This window comes from Lygodium microphyllum, chromosome 1, assembly GCF_053477565.2.
Source record: "Lygodium microphyllum isolate KBCC chromosome 1, Lygodium_microphyllum_v1.1.10, whole genome shotgun sequence".
Classification (NCBI taxonomy): Eukaryota; Viridiplantae; Streptophyta; class Polypodiopsida; order Schizaeales; family Lygodiaceae; genus Lygodium; species Lygodium microphyllum.
This window is the reverse complement of record NC_141135.1, coordinates 109108885-109117525: the sequence shown is the minus strand read 5'-3', so window position 1 is coordinate 109117525 and position 8641 is coordinate 109108885.

Genomic DNA, 8641 nt, shown 5'->3' with positions numbered 1-8641 from the left:
GGGGTAGGTTCGAAAAGCCCTCTAGAGGTCTCGGGGCTTTCCGAACTTACAACAAAAATAATATAGTAGTAAGATTTGTGAGCAAATTTTGAAGTCAATGTAGGATTACAAGTAAGTGCCAATGGGAATGGGGTAATAGGCCAATGGTTTGAGTGTGGATTGACTATTGCACATATGTGATTAAAAGATCCAATTGATTTCAAAGTTCTTGGGCCTTCATTACCAGACACTTCCTCTTCCCCTCCCTTTTATACTTCCTTACTATTGGAGACATGCAAAATGCCACATTTCTGAGTCCAAAGTGCTCTAGAAAAGAAGCTTATTATGGACCATTGTCAATTAATCTAGGGGTATTGCCAAGGTGTTAAGGTATTCTAGTGGGTGTGTACTAGTCTAATGTAGATATTTCCAACCTAGAAGAAGTGGCAGATAAGCTAAAGCACCAAATGGATTATTCAAAGCTTGTCATATACTCGTGTAGATTGGAGTCTACTCCTACATAAGTTCAGCTTAGACACCAGGTTAGTAGTCTTCCTTCATTTGCAAATATTATTTGGAATAAAAGGGTGTCTTCAAATGGCATTCACGCCTCAAGAAAATTGCATCAATGAGTAGTTCCGCCTCTTCTCTAGGGAAATAAAGGATTTCTACCTCAATAAATGGTAGATAGATTTTGCATCTCCCTTAGTGATTCCCCCTAAATTCTATCTAGAACTACCCTTTGGCCTCACATAAAATTTTGTGATTCAACACAAAGGTTTCCCCCCATGGTGTATCAAGTTTGATGGTCTCACCAACATGCACTTCTTCCATCACCAAGGGAACCCTCAAACTCAGCTATGGGGATCATCATTAAAAACCATTGAGATGACAAACTAACATATAAAAAGTTGTTACGACTTTTGAAGTATTTAGAAGCCTTTTCTTCCTCCATCAAATTTTCTAGCCTTCTATTTCTTACTCTACTTAAAGCTATTCGGGTCAATGAAAAGGCCTCTAGTTTAAGCGTTGGCACCCTTTGTGCAAATAGTGCCATAGACTAGTGGAATCCGTAGGCCATTTATTTAATGCATCCCCCCTTAGTAACCCCATGAAGTCTACTTTAAATAATATTTTACTTTTGAGTTTTGGGGTGACACTTCAGAATGCAAACAATATATAGTGGGCCTTCATAGGATTTATTGTTTGATAGAGAATATATTATGTCAACTTATATTTGGACTATATGGAAAACTAAGAATGCTTACTAGTATAACTAGAGCTATTAATGAGAGGAGGTATGAATACCTTGAGAAGAATAGCATAGTATTGCACATTTGAGCCATTGTGAAATAGGGATGGCAATTGTGCATAAGATTGGTGCCTAGTAGGGGTGATGTTGATAATGATGATATTGTGTAGAACATATGTAAACAAAACTAGTACTATTTTAGAGCAAAGGCAAGGCCATCTGGAAAGTCCACTATCTATCATAGTGACGGCATGGAATATCGAGTGTGCACTACCCTTGACCTATGTGTCATGGTAGTATCATCAAAAGTTTCCCTCCACATTTTCTCTATCCTTGGTTCTTTTTATCGGTCTGAGCGCCCTTCCCCAACACCCTCCTCCCTATTTGACATACCACCTTTCATAGCAAGTTGAATGGCATCAGCCCTAGAACCAACTCCAGACCTTGATAACTTAGCTGGTGTTATCCACTTCTTCCACATACATTTATGGATGATTGTCACTCGTGACTCCCTCTCAAACAACCATATCCTACTTCAGCTAGCAATGTGCTAGCAATAGTGGATGATGTAGAGGCTCTTTAAGAAGAGACATTGTAGGTGCCCCTTTGGTGATGGTGCCACAAAAAGACCATCAAGGTGAAGAAATGTAGGTGGGCACTCCTACATGACAACCTCTCCTTCACTAGTCATGCTACTTGTGCGCACACGTGCACACATAGACACACACATATAGAGAGAAAGAGAGAGAGGAGAGAGAGCTATAGTCGAGCAAACTTCACGTACTACCCTCTTTGTTATCAATATACTCTTTCAACTTTTCCTTATTCTCTTAGGTGGCTTTATGGATGTGCATGGGGATGAACTACTTGTGGTGGCTACCTTAATCAACTTCATAAAGCTATCATAGTTGTGAGCTAGGTACCTTAATCAACTACTTGAAGCTAGTGTAGTTGCAAGTCTAACAAGGTTTGAGATCCTATGACTTGGAAGACCATGTACATAGAAAACTATGTTGGCTCCTAGGAGCATCCCAATGAAGATGACAAGCTACATGTTCATGATGTTGGAGTAATAGCATTGTTGCTACTCTTTATAGTGCTAAAGATACTTATTTTGAAGCTATAGTAAATTTTAAAGTTGCCTAGAAGATATCTCATGTTATGAGGGTGACAAATATGGTTTATGAATTTAGCAAGGCTACCCTCCTTTGCTTCTTAGCACCCTATGTGCCACATTTTTGAACATTGGGTATTATCAACATAGGTGGCCACTTGCACCAACAAGTCTACCTTATGGGGGAGGCCCCCTCCTCATCTATGTCTTGTCTTTTGTCTACCTCACCCTTATTAGCTTCATCTTCTACCATTATCACCAAATAAAAGATGTGCCACTTTCTCGTATTTGTGTGTGTGTGAGATTTGTGTGAGAGAGAGAGAGAGAGAGAGAGAGAGAGAGAGAGAGAGAGAGAGAGAGAGAGAGAGAGAGAGAGAGAGAGAGAGAGAGAGAGAGAGAGAGAGAGAGAGAGAGAGAGAGAGAGAGAGAGAGAGAGAGAGAGAGAGAGAGAGAGAGAGAGAGAGAGAGAGAGAGAGAGAGAGAGAGAGAGAGAGAGGATCATGTATCATACTAAGTGCATAATGCACCATTCCATTTTCTAGTTTTGATTTTGAAATCACTCACCTTTTATTTTTGGCATGCTAGCCAATTTCAAAATAATATAGACAAAATATTTGTTAGAAAAAATGAAGAAAAAGTGAGCAATGGCCATGTAGGATCAGTTGGCTTCACCTTGCTTTGGAGTTTACCTTCAACTCTTTTCTTTTCTATAAGTAGAAGATGGTAGTAGGACTGGTGACAATATCAAAATATGTAGAAGATGGTAGTAGGATTAACAATATCAAAATATGTATTTGAATGTATTATGTGTTTGCATTTATTTATTTGTTTGCACATTGTTATTTCCAATAATATGATATTAAGTTGTTATGGAGACAACAAAATGAAATTGCATTTTGAATAAAGAAAATTACACTTCTAAGCATGATTATGTTTTTTCTTCAAATGCAACTGTGTTGTAAAATATGTTAATTTAATGCATTTGATAAAAAAAAAGATACTCGACTAAAATAATCATCATATATAAATATGACCATAAAATATGAAAAATGAAATAGAATTTTTGTTCTCTACCTCAGTCCCATGAAAGAAAGAATGCAAAGAAAGCTCAAAGTTTGTACTAGGATTACCTAGATTCACACTTTGCATTAGAGTCCATCATTTAAAGAGAGCTTGATGGCCCCATATTTGTACGCATTCTTCTATTGTGATCCAATCATCATTCAACCCCACCTATCCCCTTCTCTCTAAGTGGTGAAGAAAAAGAAGAATGGAGAAAGAGGAGAATAGGCTTCTTCCTCATGGTCTCTTACTCATTCCCTCACTATTTTTCTCTCACTCATATGATTTATCAAGATGTAGAAACATTAGTGTTATGCAAGGGAAGAGATGGAGAAAATTATGATGAGAATGGAAGCAAGAGGTGCTTCTCCTTCATAGCCCCTCACACTCCACCCACATGAATGTGACTTTCCATTCATTTTATGCAATAGATTCATAAGCTCTCTCTCTCTCTCTCTCTCTCTCTCTCTCTCTCTCTCTCTCTCTCTCTCTCTCTCTCTCTCTCTCTCTCTCTCTCTCTCTCTCTCTCTCTCTCTCTCTCTCTCTCTCTCTCTCTCCCTCTCTCTCCCTCTCTCTCTCTCTCTCTCTCTCTCGTTCAATCACTCATTTTCCATACCTTTGCCTCTTTAGTGTAGATGGATGGACTTGCTAACATATCCATGTATTTTGCAAGTCTTATGGCTAAAATTCTAATAATCCAAATACATGTTTGTAAGTTCTTAGAAGGTGTAATAGTTCCAATGCTATTTTGGGAGCAAAGTGAAGGCATACTTAAAGACATTTTCTTCTTTCATAATCTAGCCCAAGTATTAGGTTAAGTCATCACACTAATAATACTGGAGCTATCACGATGTCATGCACTTCTCACCCACTTGATCAACATGTAAACATTTAGAGTGAATTTATCTTGCATTTACGAATGCAATGTAAAGCTTACCATTTGATGTAACAAGAACTGGTATGCATCCACTTGGCTCCAACAATGGTCTACATGACTCATGGTCTCATTAGGAGAATTCAGGAGCCATTTGGGGCCATGTAAGAAATTCTCATTTTCTCTATGTTTCTCATATTCAAACTATCAAAATTGAATGTTCCATAGCATTTCCACTACATCTTACATAGTTATATCTGCATGCAACTAAACCTTGAGTGTTTTAAGTAACTTTCATCACATTGTTATCATATATTTGGTATCTATCCAAATTGGCCTTTCATGACATTGTTCTGCCTTTTATAGTCAAATGGCTCAATAATGGCTACTTGCAATCTAGTAATGGAATAGAGGAGTTTACCAAGAAAAGGATGTATAATCTTTATGTGGATATGGAGAAAGACTACTCTCTTGCTCAAAAACAAAGGAAGGCTCCATTAGTAATTGCCAAAACTATTCTAGAGATAGACAAGGATGCAACCTAACATCTTGTTCATTCTACAAATGAAAGGTTTGGTTTGAAAGGAAAAAACTTTTGGACTCTAATACATTTGATCCAACAAGCACTAGATGAGATTACTATAAACAAAAGAAACTACACTTTAACTTCAAGGCTATGTCATCAAGATTGAAGAATCAAAGTACTAGACTTGTGCTTTTGAATGGTTTGGTTTTGCAATATTAAGAAGTATGGATAGTGAAGGAATGCTTTTAGTTCTAGAATATCACTCTTGAGGATTGCCACAAACTGTGTGAATTGGTGAAAGACAAAAAAAACCACGCATGTAAAAATCACACTTGTGAACATGGCATTGGATTATTTATTTACCGAGCTAGTTTAAAGTAATTTATTGTTCAATATGAAAAGGACATGTGGTAAAACACATTTGAGGTCAGTTAATACGTTCATAATTGATATGATTGTATTAAGAATGTTGTCCTTGTGGAATGCAATGTTGTTTGACTAAACTTGTCACTTACATGCCAAGATGATAGAGGATTGCAAGCCCTTTTTTAATGGTTCTTTCCCTCTTGAAAATTCTTCAACTACTATTGAAAATGTAACTAAGACATGTTGGATTCCTCAATGGAGTATGAGTGAATGGCAAAGATTCTCACAAACTCCTCCATGACCTAGAGGTTGGGGATCTAGAGCTAAGAGTATGTATTCTAGATTGAAGACCTTTGAAAATACCTTTAAGACAGTGAATTGGATTCTCTAAAAAAGAGAATATAGTAGTTGTACTAAACGAGCAAGTTGAGGGAGTGCATCTTCATGTCAAGAAAAGAGAATTGTACCTACAAATGTAACTAGTAACATACTAACCCTCCTATTACTCTAGCATAGTATTATCTATACTAATTTATCATGTTAACTATCTATTATTATACCAACCTAAGGTATGAACATAGTTCACCTAACCCTATGCCACTTCAGGCAAGCAATGCTAGGTAAGTTGTCATAGTTTAGTTTAGGGGTGGTTCTTGTGTACAAACATAGCTAGGCCACCTAAAGCTATTTTGAAAATAAATAAAGACTAAGTGCTCCATGTCTAGTTTCTTTCGGTGCCTTGTGCCAATATTCTCCCCATGCTTTGCACTGGTATTCTCAAAGAATTGGTATTCTTTGATGCTTTGCATCGAAATTTGAAGGCATGCTTCAAATGGCAAGAGGATCTGTGGATGCATAAGTCACAAAGAAACTAATTGTGAGAGATTGCAAAGGTTTTTGGTGAGCTAAGGATTTCTTTGTATTCTCCTAGTGCTTTGCATGGGCGTTACGTCAATACTATACATTTACTTTAGTTCGATGCTTTAAGCATCTTTTATTATCTCTTTAATTTTTATATTCTCTCTCTCTCCCTCCCTCCCTCCCTCTCTCTCTCTCTCTCTCTCTCTCTCTCTCTCCCCCTCTCTCTATCTATCTATCTTTGTTTTTCTTTCCTCTCCTCCCCTCTCTCTCTCTCTCTCTCTCTCTCTCTCTCTCTCTCTCTCTCTCTCTCTCTCTCTCTCTCTCTCTCTCTCTCTCTCTCTCTCTCTCTCTCTCTCTCTCTCAGGAGAGGGCTTTTAGGGGTAGGGGCTCCACACAAGAGAGGGTATCAAAACTTAGGGAGATTGGCCTTTTTATGTAGGGAGTTAAGCTTGGTGAGAGGTCACACATACACACACACACACACACAAAATATGGTAATAACAATACATTTATATAATATATAATATTATAGAACATAAATATAAATATAAATATAAATATAAATATAAATATAAATATAAATATAAATATAACTATAAATATAAATAAATAAATATGTATATATATATGCTACATATTATAAATACATTAACATATATAAATATGCATATTCTCTCTCTCTCTCTCTCTCTCTCTCTCTCTCTCTTTTGATGAGCAAGAGCATGTGTGGGGGTTGTGATGTTAGTGCAAGTGAGCAGGGGTAAATGCCATATGGTGACATGGAGGGGAAGCATGGGAGGGGCTCCATGCGTGCCACATGCCCCCTCCCTCTCTAAATTGTTATCTTCTCTTTCAATGCCTCTCTCTCTCTCTCTCTCTCTCGGGTCTGGTTTGGCATTTCGAGGGCTAGGGGGTCATGACTTGCATTTTGGTGACATAGGGGAGAGGGCATCACACACACACACACACACACACAAAATATGTTAGTAGTTATTTTAATTTGTTATACACACATATATATTCTCTCTCTCTCTCTCTCTCTCTCTCTCTCTCTCTCTCTCCCTCTTTCGTTGAGCAAGAGCACATGCCATGTGTGTTTGTTGTTCATGGAAGTGGGGGGTGCATGTTGTTGGTGTAGGTGAGTGGGAGAATGTGCCATGTGGTGACATGAAAGGGTAGCACCGCAGGAGGGCTCCACGCATGTCACATGGCCCACCCCTTGCCCACCTCTTAATATTACAGAGATGGTAGGGAGAGAAAAGTTAAATGGTAATTGAGAGAGTAAGGAGTCATCTCACTATAGTTCGTGATAATGAAAATTATTGCAAACAAGTGGTTGCATTGTCAAAAGATTATTGATACCTCTTTTAATTTCAAAAGCCCTTTGAGTACCCTTGCTTTTATAAGTTTAAAATGCTCTCCATGTATTTGAGAGCCATAACGATTTTAGTTGTATAACCAAAGAAACTGTGCAGAAGAGAGAAAAAAGAGGAAAGAGAAATACTAGAATGATAGAAAATAAGAGAGAGAAGCCATGAAAGCTGAGTGCAAGCAGGTGAGATGAGACACAATATTTGTATATTGATAAAAGATGCCAGAAATGACATGTCTCACACCTTTTATACCTGTGTCAATATGACATAATTACTCTCTCTCACTAACATGTGTATTCGGAGCTTCTTACAATCCATCCTTGCTGAAAGGTTTTTGTCCACAAAAATTAAATTTACAATGGCAAAGAAGGATGGATGAAATAGAGTATTATTTTGATTTCAGCTCTACAAAACATGAGATAACATAATCTAGATGTCTTCAAAAGGAATTGAAGCCTTTAAATCTTCAAGAAACAACCTTTATAAAGAATAGATAGCTTGCTATAAAAAAAATAGGGCATACTGAAGAAAACTACCATAACGTTTGATAGAAGTATCCAAATAGAGCATGCAACATATCAAAACATAGCTCTAGTGAAGAGTACTTTGATCCTATGTAGGTGGCTAAATTTTGAAAATTAAGTAGAGTAAAATTTGTGCTATCTAAACCCTATTTAGAGTGCAACTGGCTCCCATGTGATTATATCTTAGCCAACCACCAATGCATCACATAGCTAGGAAAACTCATCCAAAATGGATTTTGGCCTCCAAGAAGCTTTCTCAAGTGCTAAACCCTTCTATTTGATCAAATACTCAATTATGGAGCAAGAGGAAAGCTTCTTTTCATGCTGATCTATAATCTCCTTAGGAATGTACTAAATAAGTCTGTCTTCATCCATAAGAGGTAGCTCATGAACTATTTCCACCTGGATACCATAAAAGGGTTTGAGTTGACTAACATGAAATACATTATGAATCTTAATGGAAGAGGAAAGTTCCAATCAATATGCCAAGTCTCCAATATGCTTCAAGATCGTGTCACGCCCATAGAACCTATGAGCAAGTTTGTTGCTAGAGCCATCCTTTAGAGCAGAATATCAAGACTTGGGTACTTTCAAGGGAACTAACTCTCCCTCCTGAAACTCCAAAGGTTGCCTCTTCTCATCAGCAGGCACCTTCATCTAATCTTGAGCTTTTCTAAGATTCATCTTACATTGTTGAAGGAGGGGATGCA